Genomic DNA, 17,942 nt, shown 5'->3' on the forward strand with positions numbered 1-17,942 from the left:
CTAAATGCCGCAAGACCTATCTAGTTGCTGTGAATGATGCCAGGCGACAATGGAGAGCGTTTTTAATGGTACAATGCATTTCACCTACCAGATAGGGGGAGGCCGAGCCGGGGACGAGGATGTCTGTTGGGGCTGGGTGATGAGTATCAATGAACGGGGCGATTCTGCAAAGAGGCAGATGAAAACCGAGCCCGCCCTGCCCCGGCTGGGCTGGGAACAGTTCGCAGGGCTCTGCCGAGTGGGCGAGCGAGGCGCTGGAGCCGGGCGCCCGTCCCCCCTCAGCCCCGGAAAATGATCAAGTCAATCATGTGGACATGTTTCATTATTCATTGAACACAATCTTTTACAACGCTCCGTTTACGTGCCCGAGTTTGCTCCCGACGCCCGCGTTTCAATGTTTAAGGTAAGGAAAACAAAGGTGGGGGGGGGATGGTGGGGCGCGGCGCTCCGTGGGGGGGCACCCGGGGGCGCGGCGGGTAGGGGGGGTGGCCCCGGCGCCCCGGAGGTGGCAAAGTGAGTTTGGACTCTTGGCGTGGCCTCCTCCCCCCTCCCATCTCGACCAGGCCTGCCGCCCGGCTCCTTCTCGCCCCATCACGATTAAAAAATACGGTCTAATTAAATATCCGTGGCTGTGACGTTGGCGAGAGAAGCTGTCAGCGGGAGGAAGAAGAGGAGGAAAGCCGAGAAAGCAGCGGCGCCGGGGCATCGCATGGCGCTCGGGAACTTCGGCGGCGAGCGGGCCCCGCGCCGGGCAGCCGCCTCCCCCGCCCGCAGTCCCGGGACCGTTACTTTGAAAAGCGGGCGCCGGGCTGCGCGCAGGGCGCACGGGCGGCCGGGGCGCATGCTCGGGCCCCGCCGGCGCCCCCCGCGCGCTCGCCCGCCTGCCCCCCGCCGCTCGCAGGCCCCGGGAAACTTTCCGAGGGGCCGCGGGGAGCGGCGGGGAGGGGGCCGCGGCCGCGGAAACTTCTGCCGGAGTGACTTTCCCCGTTTGCTGCTCTGCGGGCGACACGGGCTCCCCTCGCTCCCTTTCACCCCCGCCCCTCGCTGCGGGATTCCGGCCCCGCCGCCGGGGACAGAGAAGAGGGTAATTTGTAACCACGTATATTTTTCTAAATCAAAGTTAGTTGATGCTAAAATGTGTCTAACTTGCGGGAGCCGAGGGCCTCTGAGACCTGCCATTTTGTGCTTTCGCCGGCCTTCTGTGCCCCCGGAGCCGGCGAGGCCGAGGCCGGGGACTCGGCTGGGCCGGGGCACCGGGGTCCGAACCTACGACCCCAGGCACGCCGTGGTGTCTGCAAGCTCGGGTGGCACCCGCAGCACCTGTCCCGGCCCAGCCCGGGCCCTGAGGCCAAGCGGGCCCAAAGATTTTAAAAAAAGAAAGAAAGAAAAAGTAACAGGTTAAGGAGGGAGCCGAGCCGGCCAGCCCTGGGCTGGAATGTGAGGCCAATCAGAGCGAGGAAGTGCGGGCGTGGGGGGCGCTGGAAGGCGGGGGAGAGGGAGAAGTCGGGGGGACGCCTAGGAGAGTGTAACGGGGGGCTGGACATCCCTCCCCAGCTCTGATGGAGGACTGGAGACAGAATGATCTTTGCTGATAAACCGTTCTGTTTGCTTCAAAACATTATTTTTCGGAGATGAAGAATTGAAGAAAAATATCGTAGGCGTGACTCGGGATGTATTTTAGGCAAAAAAAAAAAAAAAAAAAAGAAAGAAAAAAAGAAAAGGGGGGAAGCATTTCTTTGATGATGAGTAGGAAAGTGTCCAGATCTCGACGCGCCCATCTGTTGCAGTTTTGCAAATAATTTAAAATACAGATAGCCCTATATAGATGGACGTATGTGAAGTGAGGGAAGGTGGAAACGCAGGCGCCACAAAGTTAGAAAAAAGGAAGAAAGGGGAGGCGGGGGGCAGAGGGAGAGCCGAGCCCCCTTCCCTTGAACTCTTCGAGGAAACTCCGCAGGGCTTTCTTTGGGGACAGGTGGAAAGTTTAGTTTCCCCCCGCCCCCTTTTCACTTGTTTTGTGAGTCGATCCTACTGTCCGCCTCTTGGCGAACACGTCCACGACCCCCCAAGTTAGGTAGAGGACTGCCATGTTCACTTGGGGGGAGGTTGGGGCCGGCGGGGGTAGTAGTAGGGGGCTGGATGTCGCCGAGGGCCAGGGCGGTGTCCTAGCCGCGGGCGCCGGCCTCAGTCGCGGCCGGGTTTTGTTTGCCGGATATTGTTGTGTCTAACGGGTGACTCGGTGGAGACGTGATTTGTCAGCCGCCTTCGTTTTCACTTTAGCAGAAAACACGGCGGCTGCGCGGCGTCTTGGCCTGCGGCGCTGGGGTGCCCGCTGGGTCGGGGGCGCGGGCGGGGAAGCCGGGGTGCGCGCGGGGGTGAGCCGGCGGCCCCGGGCTAAGGGCCAGCGGGCCCGGCGGGTGAGTGCGCGCGCGGTGCCGGCCGCCGGTGCCTCCTGCGCCTTCTCCTGGCGGCCGCCGCCGCCGTGCAGTTTAGCAGAAATCCGACAGGGGCCGCGTTTGCTGAGCGCATCCAGCCGCCGGCAGCCCGAGCGGGCTGCCAGGCCCGGCTGGCCGGTGTAGACCCGGGAGGGGGCTGGTGGGGCAGGCAGGGGAGGGGCGCGGGAAGCGAGCGTGGCCCGAGTGCGCGCCGCGCCGCCCCCGTCCCCAGTGTCCCTGGCCAGTTGGGCAACCCCGCGCGCCCTGGCCTTGGCGCCCTCGCCCCCAGCCAAGGCTTAGGTGAACTTGGGGTGGTTTGTGCGTGATTTTAAGTATGTGGGTGGGGGTGGGGCGGGGCTGGGGGGAGGTTAGACCCGGAATGCACTGTTTTCTTTCCAGTCTGATATCAGCAACTGGATTTTGACTTTAAGACCGGCTTTGCTCACTGCTGGGGTGGAGGGGGGCGATCCTTTCCCATCGCTCACTCACATCTTTGTTCATTGTTCACCGAGTGCAAGGCAGACGACCTAAAGGGACGAAAGAGCGGAAAAAGGGGGGCGAGAAAGAGAGGAAAAAGGGGGGAGCACGAAGTGGAAGAAAGAAAGGCGTGGGAGAGAGCGCCCCCGCCCCCGCCAGGTCGGGTTTGATGGTGAAACTGTAAACCTGCGCAAGGAGGGTCGCCGGGACAGTGGACATTACCGCTTTAATTAACTTCGAGATGCTCCGGTGGTGGGACCTGGCGTAGCGGTGACGCGCCCCCATAAATCTGCCCGACCTAAGGCTGCTCCGAGAACTCCTACAGTAGCCGCGCCGGATCCAACGCGCGCCACCCAGTCCGGAGCTTATTTGCATAATTGGATTTTTTTGGGGGGGCCTCCTTCTTCCTCTCCGAAACTTGTTTGAAAACCCAAGTGAAAACCGCGACGACCTGAACGCTCAAAAGCGAGTGCCAAGTAAGTGCCCTGCGGTGGGCTCGGCGCGCCCCGAGGTTAGAGCGCAAAGCCGGCGAGCGAGGCGTCCGGGAGCCGCGCGCGGCCGGGCCGGCCTCCGGGCCAGGGCTGCTCTCCCGCGCCGGGTTTGACTGCAGACGCGGGCTCCCAGGCTGCCTGGCTGGCTGCTCGCACAACTTTTTTTCTCAGTTTCTTTACTTTTCAGGCCAGGTGAGGTGTTTGGGTCACGCGTGTACCTGTAGCGAGACTCGGGAGGCAATCTTTGGGGCGGGGCGGAATTGGGCATCTCGGGTCTGGAACCGGTAGTTGGTCCCTGCCGCCGCCTTGGAGGGCAAAGCCGCGAGCGAGCAGGGCTGGCTGCTCTTCACGCCGTGCCGCGGATGCAGCTCGTTGCTAAATGTCTCCTCTGTTATTCTAAGGTTTGTGTTTCTGGCCGTGTGTGTGTGTGTGTGTGTGTGTGTGTGTGTGACTGGCTGTGCTTTAAAAAGAAAGAAAAGCCACCAAAACAAGAGTAGAAACAGCTTTTCCTTTAGCTGCCCCTCTCCTCTAGCATCATCAATTTCTATTGCTGGAAGAAGAGAGTGTAGAGCTTCTTGCTAAAGACTGCTGGGTCACCGAGAAATTGACAAGTCTGTTGACAATGCCATAAATTCTAGACCCAAACATGAAAATTCAGAAAATGCCAATCCTTGCCAGGCGGGGAAAGTGGTTTTACAGAATCCCAATTTTTATTAAAAATGCACACAATCTATTATTATTTACAGTGATCAGAACCTTGAGGGAAAGTTCATTTGCTTGTTGAGGGAGTGGGGAGTGTAACCCCAATTCCTGTTTGGCCTGCCAGAGGAACTTGATGGCCGGTGGGTCCACTACCCTGCCTGGTAGAGGCAGGAGACTCAGTGTTCAGCCTGGAGAGTCGCAGGAGGGCGCCCCTGGCAGCCCTCTGGCCTCAGCTCTGGGGGAGCCTTGGGCTTCTGGCTGAAGGCTGCTTTACTTATGATGTCATTCTGATAGCCGAGTGCAAATGTCTCCTGATTCCAGCATTAGCCGCCTCACTGATCTGCTTGGTAACGATAGCACTGACGTCCAGCTCCTTGACAAACGCAGGCCCCTGGAGCCCTAGGAATTCACGTTTTCCCCCACCCAGAAAGGAACGAGCTGCCAGAAGTCTTACCGTTGGGCCCTGCCTTGGAACTTCCTTGGTGCGCCGGTCCAGATGCCGGCATGGGTGATAGGACCCTGTCCTAAAAGCCCTGTTTTTCCAAAGTTTGGAAAACTTTTAGAGGGCTTTGATTTCCATAATTCCTGTAATTTGGTAAAACTTGAATCCAGTGGTGACCAGGCACAGACATTTGGATCTGATGACGTCCAGGACCTGGGCTTTCTCTGAGGCCCAGGCATGGAAGAAGGGATCGTGACATCTGCTGCCTCCCTTGCATCCCTTAACTGTGACTTTATGTTAATAGCACTGCAAGTAAACTGGATTTAGTGTTGATTTTTAAATAGTGTACAATGATTTAAGATTTCTTTTGATTTACTGTTCAAATGAAATTTGCATAAATGTGATGAAAATGAACTTAACATCTGGGCCTATGAAAAAAGGTTAGTATCTCGTATGTCATCTGCAGAGAAAGTCTCTAAAATGCTTCCACCCTGAACTGGGTTCAACGATACAGTTTCCGGAGACATAAATGGTAATTATGGAAAGTCTGGAGAAAAGGCGTTCAAGAAATTTGCATTCTCCTGGACCAATGCTCTGAAAACCCATCTTGTTCTGTGCCTGGAGTGTTGAACTTCTGAGCAGGCTCGAGATCCTCACAGCTCAGCAACTTAAGTGCTGGCTGGAGGTGTCTTCACAGAAGACTTAGGGAAGACAGGGAGTAACAGTCACACTGCTCTGGCCCAAGCTGGAGGCCAGTGATCTCCATTATGGGAGAGGACGGGGAGCTGGCTGGAGGTATGGCCCTACTACCGTGGTTGCTTACCAGCTGCTGAAGGCAGTGCTGAGATGTGAAAACACTGGCTGCTGAGCCCCCAAAAGCTGACCCATCAGGTTGTTTACCTTGCCTTAGGTGATAGAAGACATTTCCATCAACTCAGATCTATAAAACCCATGAGCCCATTCAAATGAGCTCCATATTACTTTTTGAGCAAGACAAGCTCATCTCTAGTGCAAGGAAATCAGAGTTAAACAACCTTCCTCAAACATGGTTGCCTTTTGCTCAAAAGTTGGCAATGAATGGCACAGGTGTTTTTAAAGTGCCTTGAATGGAGGAGAAAAAAAGGCAGCTATGATGCTCCTGAGGGTATAGACGAACTTTTTTTTTTTTTTTTTAGAAAAGTATCATAAAAGAAGAAAGCAAATAGATTTATTTTTCCAGTCTGAATGAGGACAATTACAGCTTTTTAACATCTTTGGATTTAGTGTTTTTAATAAGCCTTTTAAGCAAGCTGAAATATCAGCTTGCATTTTGTTCTCAACATTATTTAAAGTGAGACTTGACACAAGTTTAAAACAGGAGGGGGTTTTCTCCAGGTCAGCTTGTGTCTGTGCTGAGGACAGAGTCCCACCTTAGGGCCTCTGATGGGTCCTCGAGCTGTGTTCAGTTTTCAGGGGCTGCCTCCATCCTACCTCCCGGAGAGGGCTTAGATTTGGGCTTAGATCAGGTGACACGATGCCACTTCTCAGGTCATTAGCACATTAAGGCTGGATTTTAGAGTTCAGAAGCAAGGCCTGAGTTTACTCTCATGTTGGTGAAGCTGTCTACTAGTGGGGCTAGTGTGGAGGCTTCCTCTGTGAATCCACACTTACCTGTGCACACTGGTGTGCCCCTCAGGGGGCTCCACAGCAGAGCTGACAGGGCTGCAGAGGGGCTGGAGGGAAAGAAGCAATCTCAGGAGAAGGAGGGGGTGGAGGGCTTGGCCTGGCAGGCTGCACTCACTTGTATGTTTTATGTGGTACCTGTTGGGAGTTGTTGGGGTGGAGGGGTGAGATTCTATGGGCCATCGTGGTGTTCTCCATGGTGGCATTGAGTGTTCTTAGAAGGTGAACACATAATATGTGGTGTCAGACTGAGCTAAGCTAAGGAGTGTCCCACTGGGGCCTCACTGGTGGTGTTTGTGGTGTGCGTGCGTGCACACATACACACTGGGGGATAGTGTTGTCTGCTACAGGCACCTGTTCTGAAATGATTTCCTTTTCATGTACTATTCTACTGCTTGGGATGGAGTAGTGAGTTTGTGAGTGTATATGCATGGGGGAAGGGTTGGTGCTGAAATAAACTGAAGAAATCAGAAAGTGGCGGAGGGGGACGTATACACTTGGGATATGGATCCTGGTGAATACAGCGTTGTCTGCTAGATCCTCCTTTTTCCTGATGAAGCAGGCAGGGATGGGATCTACCTCAGGAGGACAGTCCACTCAGCAGGCCACCTGTCTGGGGCCACTGCATTACCTGGGATGGGGTAAGATCCTTCCCTGCCAGTTAATGCCCTCAACAGACTTGTGTTGGTTGTCAGTTAATGCCCTCAACAGACTTGTGTTGGTTGTCAGTTAATGCCCTCAACAGACTTGTGTTGGTTGTCAGTTAATGCCCTCAACAGACTTGTGTTGGTTGTCAGCCGTGGGACTTCACTGTGGGGATAATGGCTGGTTCAGCTGGCTTCTGTTGTTTGAGGACCCCCTCAGCTTTCACTTTCAAAAATTGTTGTTTTTCTTGTTCTTTCTCTTATACTGGGCTTTTTACTATTACAAAGGGCATCACAGTACTTGGCTTTTCACAGCCTCTGAGCCTGCCAGAGGTTGGGTTTATTTACCTTAAGAGACAAGAATCAAGTTAGGGATTTTTGATGGAACTTGCCAACCTACTCTGGACATTGCTTCTCTAGACCAGGGTTTGTCAACAGTGGCACTGTGGACATTCAGGACTGGGCCACTCTTTGTTGTGGGAGTCTGCCCTGAGCATTGTATGCTGGGATACTTAGCAGCGTCTGGGCCTCTACCCACTAGCTGTCAGCGGCACCCTTGAGTTGGGACAATTAAAAATGCCTCCAAACAGTGCCAAATGGGGGAAAACCAGACCCATTTCCCACACCTTCCATGCGCTGGGTCTTTCCATGGGCACCTTGAGGAAGACAGGAGATCAGCTCCTGGCCCACCCCCAAGGGGCACGCAGGCTGGTGGAGATACAGATGTGTCAAGGTGCCCATAACACCAGGAGATCTGGGCTTCTACGGAATGGGGAGGGAGCAGTTGCACAGTGGGAGAGTAAACGGGTGGAGGGAATCTGGAGCAAAGGTGTGGGGCCCAACCCTGCCTGTTTGTATATCAAGTGTATCCTGAAATGGTCCCCATGGGCAAGAGCTGTGTTTCTGGGCCACCCTGGCTGTGACATAGCAAACCAAAGAGTGGAAGGCGATAGTTCTCATTGAAGGCTGTGCACCCTGCTGGCAGGATACTAATAGCGGCTTATTTTTGAACACTTACTATGTGGTATGGAAGAAAGCCCGCGCAGTCGACTTCCGTAAAGTCAGCCATTGAAAACCCTATGAAACACAGCCCTACTCTGACCCACGTGGAGCCACCATGAGTTGGAATCGACTCGATGGCAACTGGTTTTTACTGTGTGGCAGGCATGGCTTTAAGCGTTTTACTCATTTCGTGTTCACAACCACCGCATGAGTGTAGGTACTATAATTACCTGCAGTTTCAGAAGGGGAAACTGAGGTACAGAGAGGGGTGGTTGGTGGGTCTAGGATTAGAACCCATCTAGTCTGCCTCCAGAGTTCATACACTCAACCCCTCTACGGTTGCAAACCATCTGCCCTGACTCACAGCCAGATCCCTGTGATATTGACCTTGACTCTCAGGGCATATGGGCTGGTCAGGGGCAGGGAGAGCAAGGTCCTGGGCAGCCAAAGCAAGGCCTCTCTGAGGTGGAAAGGGACCTCCAGGTAGGTGGTGGCAGGAAGGTAATGCAGATGCCTAGACGCAGGAACAGAAATCAGTTTATAGGCTCTCCCCTCCTCTACCCACCTGTCCCTGTTCTTATCTCTGGCTTTACAGTGAGGAAGTCAAGTGCCGTTTTGACACAGGAGAAATGATCACCATAGACTTGAGCTGATATTAACCTTAAAGTTTCCTATGAAGACCTTACGGCTTTGATTACCTGAGTCCTGTTTCGCTGGGTCTTTGATTACCAAGATGGGTTTGTCTCCTGGGAAATGTGGTCTTGCCCCTCCCCTTTCTTAGCTGGTTGTTCAGCCCAGATGCTTCATAGCACACCTCACCTTTTCCATCCACTTGGGACCATCAGCTGCATTCACAACTTTTTAGCCTTTCTTTTTTTGCTGTGTTTTAATCAATTACACACACACAAAAACACGCATACACACACATAGGAAGCAGCTGAATTTAGGTTGTAAAAGCCAACCCATAAAAACAAACAAACAAAAAAAAACCAAACCAAAAAAAACCTGAAATTGAGATCAATCACAGAAATGCCCATTCAGCCTTAATTATAATGGTGCTCCCACTTGCCTGTCTGAAATTCTCACATAATTCCCATGGATTTTGCTAGGATTTGGGTTCATGGAAGGGATAGGTTGTAGGGTCCTCGAGGGTTTGCATCAATTCACAGGACATTTGTGCCGGTCGTTTCCATGAAGAGGAGTGGCAAATTCCTCCACAAACATATCGGGCACCTGGTGGGGTGTCTGGTACACTGTGGAGGTGTGGAGAGGCGACCACAATGTCAAAACCTGCAGTGAGGACTGTTGGGTGCTCTTCTCGTGCCAGGACCAGTCTCATGCCAGGACCCGTGTTACACACCTTGAGTACATTGTTGCTTAACAACTCAATCAAGTGCACCCTCAGTGTCATTTCTCAGTGGGGAAACTGAGCGTGCGGCAACTTGTTTCATCCTTGCCTCCCCATACAATACTCAGAGAAGACTATGAACAAACCACCCATCTCAATAGTACTCCTCACTTGCCCTTAAAATAGCATTTGAGAATAAAAACTAGACCTCCGTACTTTGAGAACATATACATTGTCATCAATTTGTTTCAAGAGGGAGAAAATACTTGGAAACTCTACATCAGCTAAAGAGTAACTACAGAGCCAGCAGACACAGAGTAGACCACCTCGGTATTATATATGAAATGGAATCTCTTTGAATAGATTGATATTTAACTTTCTCTTTCAAATATCTAGAAACATGTCTGTCTCCCTTACTGACTAGAGGAAAAAAGAAGTGACATAAAGAGTTTTTGTTCTGTTTTGTTTTCTTTTTTAAGTTCTCTATTTAAAATCCATTAGGGTCACCTCAGGCAAAGCCTAACAAATTATTATGGAAGCTCTGTCCTTTATATGAAGCCTGTTGACTTGGTGGGGGGATCTTACTGAAATTACAGCTGAGTGCTTAAATGACTTTGCTTGCTTGGCCAGGGCCTCGGTCTAGGGGCTGTAACCTATGGGCGCCTAGTGGCTGTTCCAGCCGCCTTTAATCTGCCATGAGCAGAGAGCATCTCACAGATGAAGCATGGCTGGCTCTGCTGCTCAGACTCTGTGCATGGCCCCTGCAGCAGCTGAGAAACTTTATTCACAACGTTTGTACCCAGAAGAGGGTCAGGGCGGGTGGGTGGCAATCCATGCTCTGAGAATGAGCGGAAGGAAAGTTCAAAAGGTGGAGAAGTGGTGCCGCAGGAACGTGGGGAGGGTGAAGAGCAGGCCACATGCTGATGGGGAAGGCTTGAATTAGTGCAGGGAAGCCTCCTCTGATAGCAGGGCGGCCCCTGTGCAGGGCTCAGCAGAGCCACCCACCATTCTCCTGAGTCCTGCCTTGCACCTGAGTGGCCTGAAGCCACAACCAGACTGGAGCTTTCACGGGCAACGTTGGATGCACCGTTTCTGAAGCAAAAAGCCAGACGCTCCATCTGCAATTCTTTTCTAAGATCATTGATTTGACAACTTAAGATTTATTTTCCCTGTGTTTTTTGTTTTGTTTTATTTGGCTTTTTTTTCCCCATGACTCCCCGACTCCCCCCTTTTAAGCTCTTTCACCCTTTGAATACAGACTCATTCTGAAAGTATGCTGAAAAGCTGTCGTTAAAGTTTGGTGGTGGGGGGGGCACTGGAGTTTTAGTCCCGTTTGAAATCCCCGTCTAGCGTATTGTGGACCCAAAGATACAGACAAATTGAAAGAACATTCTGCATCCTGTAAAAAATGGATTGATTAAGGACTCTCAGGTCACAATATCCCCCCTTTAATACCTCCTGCCACTCCAAGGGGACACAGTGGCTTTCTAAGCATGTGACGAATGATGGGCTCAGCCAGGGTCAGGTCATCACTTGGCCTTCACCATGCTAGAAGTCCTGCAAGGGATGTTGGCTTGGCGTGTCTTTGGGGGAATGTGCATGCCTTGTCTGTCGGTCTGTTTATCCTTAAGCCATGGTTGTCTGATGAGGTCAAGTAATATATTCCAGATATTCAAAACCCCACCGGAAGAGCCGGCAGCATTTTCACATTCTACCCTTTTATCTCACCGATACCAGCAACTTGATCTTCACACTTTTCCCGACATCTCTGAATGGTGGCAGGAGCTAGATCCCTGTGAGATGTTTTCATCAGGCACTGCTGGCTCAGCCAGGGTCAGGAGCCTGGCTGCTCAGGTAAACAGCACCGTGCCCCTGTGTGTGGATCTCGGGGACTATGGGACTCTGCCGTCAAGAACACTTTTTTCCCCCTCCTTTTGCACGATGATATCGCTGAGATGAAAATCGTAATTTTCGTGTGTGATCTCCAGATACCACCTTCAATAAAAGAATTTGTTCACTGATCTAAAGAACCAGTGATTTCCAGCTGCTTCATTCCTTGGGATGGATTTAGAGCTGGAATCTGGCTCTTTGACTCATCCCTGGGAGAGGCTGGCCTCCTGGGGAGGCCATTGTGAAGGGGCCAGGCAGCTCGGGGAGGCTGCAGAGGGGGTACTCCTTTCTCCAGGAATCAGAGGGCTTAGTAGCATCCAAACCCAAACCTCGGCTTGATAATTTGTGTTTAAATATACAGATACTGGTGCTGGCTGATCTCTGTCTAGAAGGCGGGGCAGTCCAATCGTTGTGGACTGGGGACCGGGGGGATCCTCCTTTTACTAATCTCTGTTTGGATCATCAACCAACTGTTAACCCTTAGATGGCCACAACGAAACTCTGGACGTTTTCCAAGTTACTGTATCATTGCTCCTGAAGGTGGAGAGTCTACTGGGGAATTCTTGGTGTGCATTTTATTTGGTAATTAAATTTTTTTTTGCAAGGGTTGCATAGTACATTGATGTTGCTTGGTATATCAATATCTATAAGTTAGTTGTTTTTTGCATGATTTAATTTTCAGAGCTGTTCCCTCCCTCATTCCATGATTAAGATGTTTAATTTCATTGAGCTGGAAACGTCAAGTTTGTAAATGAGGAAGAGCTTGAGGCATTTTATTTATTTTTTGCTTTTAAGCAGCGTAACACTGATAAAGGCTCAGGACCAGTCAGATGGGACCAGGGTGACGCCCAGCTCCACCACTGACAAGCTGTTTGCAAGCCCGCGTTTGCATCTGTGAGCCTTAGTTTTCTCCTCAGTAAAACTGAAATAATCCTTTCTCTCCGATAGGGTCATCTGGATTAAAAGAGAAAATGATTCATTAATGAGCCCTGAGACCAGCCTTTCAATGAATGGTAGCTACTGTTATTATTGTCTTATCCATTTTGCTAAATATCTTAAAGATGGAAGCCCCACCAAAAGGTGTCAGTCACTTGCAGAGGCTGGTGGAGAGGCGTCGTTTCACTGTTCTTTCCTGGCTGGTCTGTGGAGTTTTTTACCTGGGGATGGATGAGCACTGGCTGATTGACTTCGTATATGTTTCTGAAGATACATTTTAAAGGGTCAGCTGAGTTCATGTATGAGTATGCCATGGGGGTGGGATCTGAATCTTCGCTAAACAAATTCTCATTCCAGTCCATCAGATATTAACACCACGCTGTCCAGGCTACACACGCACGCGCGCGCGCGTGCGCACACACACACACACAAACAAACACAAACGCACAAGCACACATGTTGCTGGAATCCTGGTGGGAACATGATGGACCTTGCTCTTCAGCCTTTCCCGGAAACCAAAGCCAAAGACTCCAAGGAGGTGCTGTTCACTTACTCATTCATTCATTCATTCACTCCTTCTCTAGATATTAATCAATTGCCTTCTCTGTCCAGGGCAGAGTTGGTTCTGCAGACAAGGAGCAACAACATTTTGGGATTGTCTTCTCAAGACAGAAGCAGAAGTGAAGGCAAAAATGGCCTCTTAGGTTCCAGATTCCTGATCTGAAAAACAAAAAGATCAGGGACTTGTCTTCTTTACATACTGGTGTACATTTGCATGCAATTTTCAAGGGACCCTAACTCTTAAGCCTGAAGTATAAAGTGAAGGAGCTGAACTAGCAGCTTGAATTCAAGATGAGTCAGTGTAGAGTCCGGCAGGCAGTTGGGTGTAACTCTTTCCCTTTTCCCCCAGGGGAACAGGTGGGATCCCTGCCTGGAGCTGGTCCTGAATCCAAGACTAGAGGGAAAGTTCCAGCCACTCCTGTAAAGCAGGGGATATCCTAGTGATGCTCCCTTAAGAAATAAGACCTCATCTCCCTAGCGAGAAATTTGAAACCAAGATCAGTTCCTGTAAACAAACTTCTGAGTATTTATTGAGTTCTTTTTATTCATAGGGGAGGAGCTGTGGTGGCACAGTTGTTAAGAGCTGGGCTGCTAACCAAAAGGTCAGCAGTTTGAATCCACCAGCTACTCCCTGGAAACCCTGCGGGGCAGTTCTACTCTGTCCTCCAGGGTCGCTATGAGTGGAATTCGACTCATGGGCAACGAGTTTGATTTTTTGGAGCCCTGGTGATGTAGTGGTTAAGAGCTCAGCCGCTAATCACAAGATGGGGAGTTTGAATCCACCAGCCACTCCTTAGAAACCCTATGAGGCAGTTCTGCTCTGTCCTGTAGGGTCACTGTGAGTCGGAATTGACTCAATGGCAACAGATTTTTTTGTTTGTTTGTTTATTCATAGGTGGCCGTGTGTTTTAAAATGAAAACTGTCATTTAATCAAGTCCTTAGGACACCGTGTTGTGATAGGGAAAGAGAAGCTTATCCTTGCGGTGTGACTTGCCCAAGGTCATGTGACTGGTAGGTGGCAGGCAATGCTGGGCTCTCTCTGATGGGAAGCTGTGTTTGTGCTGCACGTGCCCTTGGGCTGGGGCTCTCGGTACCTGGCACAGACCTTCTCTAGTAATAGGGCAATAGAGATGGCAGTGGTGCTTCAGTGGTAGGATTTTGACCTTCAACGTGGGAGACCCAGGTTTGATTCCCGGCCAGTGCACTTCAAGCACAGCCGCCACCTGTGTGTCACTGGCGGCATATGTATAGCTTTGATGCTGAACAGGTTTTAGTGGAGCTGTCCAGAACTAAGACTAGGAAGAAAGGCCTGCTGATCTACCTCCAAAAATCAGTCAGTGATAACTCTATGGATTACAAAGGTCCAATCCCTAAGCCATCATGGGCAAAGTGAAGGACCAGGCAGTGTTTCACTCCATTGTGCATGGGATCGCCGTGAGTCAGGCTGATTCGATGCCAGCTAACAACAACAACAACAGTGGATACATCAGTTGGAGACTTGTGGCACATGAGACAGACATACTTGTTTTAGTTACAAAGATTCTGTCAGATTCACCCCAAAGGGGGAGACTTGTTCTCAGCATTTCTTACCCCAGGAAGCGTTTCTCTTCCTCAAATGCCTCTAAGTCAAAGGCCCGGGAGTAACAGTGGAAGGCTGACCACCACCCTCTGCTCATGGTCCCTGGGCACCTCGCCTGACTCCCAGAATGCCCTTGCCTTTCCTGTCCCTCTCTTACATCTTTTTTCAAGCTGCACTTCAAACCCTTTCTTCTCCATGAAGCCCTATTTGAACGCCAGACTTGCAAAAAAAGAGTCCAAACCATCACACTGTGGGAGGCGAGGACTCTGGGAGCCACATCTGCACCTTCACCAGTGTTTTAGGAGAGAACCCTCTCCCGGCTCTGAGGCCAGCCTTCACAAGGCACCAGAAAGGTGGTGCTGGCTTTACGCCCTGTCATCAATGAGTCGTTAACCCAAAGCAATACACAAAGGCACGGACAGGGATTGCGTGTAAGCCCCCTTGGGACTGGCGCTGCTGGGACAGTGTCCAGTCTCCAGAGCCCGGAGGGGACCTATCTCTCAAGGGAAGTGGGTTGGGAGGTGTCCAGTGTCCTCGGCCCTCTGAACCTTTTCACATCTTCCCACCAGTTGCCTGGGGTAGTGAGGCCCTGAGGTTTGCAGGGACAAGTCCTAGTAGCACCCTCCACTCATACTGCTGGCGGCAGCAGCCTGACCTCACAGGCACCTGCACAGTCAGCAGCAGGGATGACAGGATGGCATTTTCTGGGACAGCCTGGGAGTGCCCCACGAGCAGCTGGCCTAGACATCCAGGCTCTGAGAAAGTAGCACTTGCAGGTGGTATGGACTAGGAAGGCCTTGACCTTCTTGGAAGGTATTAGGTTCCTAGACCTTGTGCTTGTTCAGTAAACAAATAAGGACCAAGGAACATGGCCCCTTGGTGGGCAGAACAGCAAGAGCAACAGTGTGGAATGGAAAGGATGTCTTATCCCAGGGAGTCATGGGCAAGACTTGCTGGAGAAGTTTGTTGGTGGCCCATGAATTTGACATTGAACCAGCATATGAGGACCTACTATGTATCAGAGATGGTTTGAAGTGCTGAGGATGTTGCGATGAACAAACAGAAGAGTGCTTTCATGGAGCTCAGGTTCTGGTGGGGAAGACTGATGATAAACAAATAATTAAAATACATAGTATATCGGATGGTGATAAGTGTTATGGAGAAAGATGAAGCAAGGAAAGGGGACAGGGCAGGAGGAGGGGAGTGACAATGTTAACAGGGAGGGCAGGGAGCCTCATCGAGAAGGTGACGGTTGAGCACCTTATCACATTTGAGAACATGAAGTTAGCACAAAGGCAAAACATATAGAGCAGCTTCTTGGCAGTGAAGATCTGGGCTAGAGCATTCCAGGCCAAGGGCACAGCACGTGAGAAGACCCTGAGGCAGGATTGTGCCTGGCGTGTCGAAGGAACAGCAGGGGCTTCTGTGTGGCTGGAGTGGGGAAGGGGCCATACAGTAGGTAGAGCTGGTTTCCTCTTGACTCCTGCTCCATGTCACTCTTGACAGAGCCACCGTGCTTTGCAGTTCATTCCTTCGTGGTTATCTATCCCACAGATATTTCCTGAGCACCCAATACATGCCAGACACTGTGCTAGATGCTGGGGACACAGCAGTGGACCTGACACACATGGTCTCTGCTGCTTTAGAGGGAGAGACACAGTAAGAGTATCACAAAAGTCACAGCTGTGACTGTGAGGATGGTGAAGGAAGGGAACGGGGTTGGAGGAATCTCCCCTTCTGCTCAGTGGGCAATGGCATCCTGCTGGAGGACTCAGGGCGAGAGGAACCAGCAAAGCAAAGGGTGAAGGAAGATTCCAGGGAGGGGACATCTTGTGCAGAGGCCCTAAGTTTGGAAAGACCTTGGTGGCTTGAGGAAAAGAAAGAAGGCCAGGGTGGCTGGGGCTGAGTATGCCTGCTGCCCAAAAGAACATCGGTCTCCTCCCTCTGTGCAGGGAAGGGGAAGTCTTCTAGTTGGGGCTGCTCTTCCCTCTCTTTGCTGGGCGGCACCGCCCACTGGAGAGTGTCCACTGGACACTGAAGGCTCCTCTGCCCGATGTCCCTTCCTGCCATCCAAAGCCAACAATGCAAGTGGTCCTTCACTCCTCCTGTCCCTCTTCCTGTACAAATCATTCATTCATGCATCATTCATTCATGCATTCATTCTGTAGATTCGTGTCAAACGTCTGCTCTGTGCCAGGCACATGGAGAAATTAGAACATAAAGTTAGCATACCCGACTCATAGGGACTCTACAGGACAGACTAGCACTGCCCCATAGGGTTTCCAAGGAGCAGCTGTTGGATTCGAACTGCTGACCTTTTGGTTAGTGGCCGAACTCTTAACCACTGAGCCATGAGGGCTCCAAGTTAGCACAAAGGCAGAAAATATAAAGCTCTAGTACCTTCTAGTTTCTGTTGCGATTCACAGGTGACTCCGTGATGCCTGGCTCCTCTCTGTCCCTAGTCCCTGGGGTTTTTAGGAGGTTTTCCCTAACTACATACTTGTGTTGTTCTCTTGTGGGAGAGGGATCAGTTGCCATCCAGTTGATTCCAACTCATGGCAACTTCATATGTGTCAGAGTAGAACTGTGCTGTATAGGGTTTTCAATGTGTTGATTTTTCAGAAGTGTGATTGCTAGGCCTTTCTTCTGAGGTGCTCTGGGTGGACTCGAACCTCCAACTTATCTGTTAGCCACTGTGCGTGTTAGCCATTAGCACCACTCGGGGACTCCTGTCCAAGAGGAACGAGGGTAAATCTTGAGCTTTGTACCAGCACCTCAGGGTTCCTCTTTTTCTCCTGTGTGTGACTGCTGTAGTTTTAAATATTTCCTTCCATCCCTTCTACCCTTTTGTGACCTGGTGCTTCGTATCCGTGTCTACGTCTGTATCAGTCCAGGTGCTGAGCATGGCATGATAAGGAAACACTTGACAAACGGGGCTCTGCCCCGACAAGGACATCACAGGTCTGTACATTTTTCAGGTGTCTTGGCCCTTTGAGTAGGTTCTCACCCCCTCCAACAGCTCTTTCTGGGGAAAATGAACACTTTTCTCTTTAAGGAAAGCAACTAGTTGGCAGAAAAGCTAGAGACTTGTTGGTGTCACCTGCAGGTCCAAACAGGACTTTCTGATGTTCTGATCTATTACTCAAATTATTACAATGGTAACCATTTATTTTCTTCTTCTTCTTTTTTTTTTTTTTTGAAGTGGAAAATGAAATATGTCCTGGGTCTCTGGGTACTGAACTTTTTTTTCTCATCATTTGGTTCTAAATGGTTAAGTAAATTTCATTAAATAACTGTAAGCATTCCAAATAGTCCTGCATACATATCATATTTCACATCATTTTAACTTTGATGCAAAATATTAAAATGTAAATGACTGAATAGAAAAATTATGGAAACAAATGCGTGACTTTTATTACACTTTCAGAAAAGTTGCTTAAATATTTTCCCTTCCTTAGCAGAAATCTAGGATGAATTAAAAAAGAAAATGCTTAAGGGCACTATAAAAAATAATCCTGAAGAATAAAGGAACAGACCTTGGCAACAAAATTTCCCCTAATTTTGTCTGTTCAGCTCTCTGACTATGGGTTGACTATCAGTCATTCATTAATTAGTTATTATAAAACAGGGTGTATAAACAGGAATATAAAATTTTAAGTTTTAGTTGTAAAAGTATTTTTATCCAAGTATATAAATATAGCATATAAATATAAGCATATTTATATACAATATATTGTGAAATTTGAATCACTAGTTCTTGCTCTTCCTCTTA

General features: G+C 50.3%; 1 protein-coding gene across 5 annotated transcripts in view; it reads left to right on the forward strand.

Moving 5' to 3' along the window:
- Positions 1–252: 252 nt before the first annotated feature.
- Positions 253–17,942, forward strand: part of ZNF536 (zinc finger protein 536) — a 351,144-nt gene continuing 333,454 nt past the window's right edge. For 3 of the 5 annotated variants that reach the window (XM_049863979.1, XM_049863975.1, XM_049863978.1), the window contains exon 1: positions 253–403. The gene's annotated coding sequence lies outside the window, so the exon portion shown is untranslated. Of the gene's footprint in view, positions 404–994; positions 1,085–2,885; positions 3,389–17,942 lie in introns of those variants that run through there. The other 2 variants (XM_049863976.1, XM_049863977.1) reach the window with 2 other exon arrangements.

This window comes from Elephas maximus, chromosome 21 (assembly GCF_024166365.1).
Source record: "Elephas maximus indicus isolate mEleMax1 chromosome 21, mEleMax1 primary haplotype, whole genome shotgun sequence".
NCBI classification, from domain to species: domain Eukaryota; kingdom Metazoa; phylum Chordata; class Mammalia; order Proboscidea; family Elephantidae; genus Elephas; species Elephas maximus.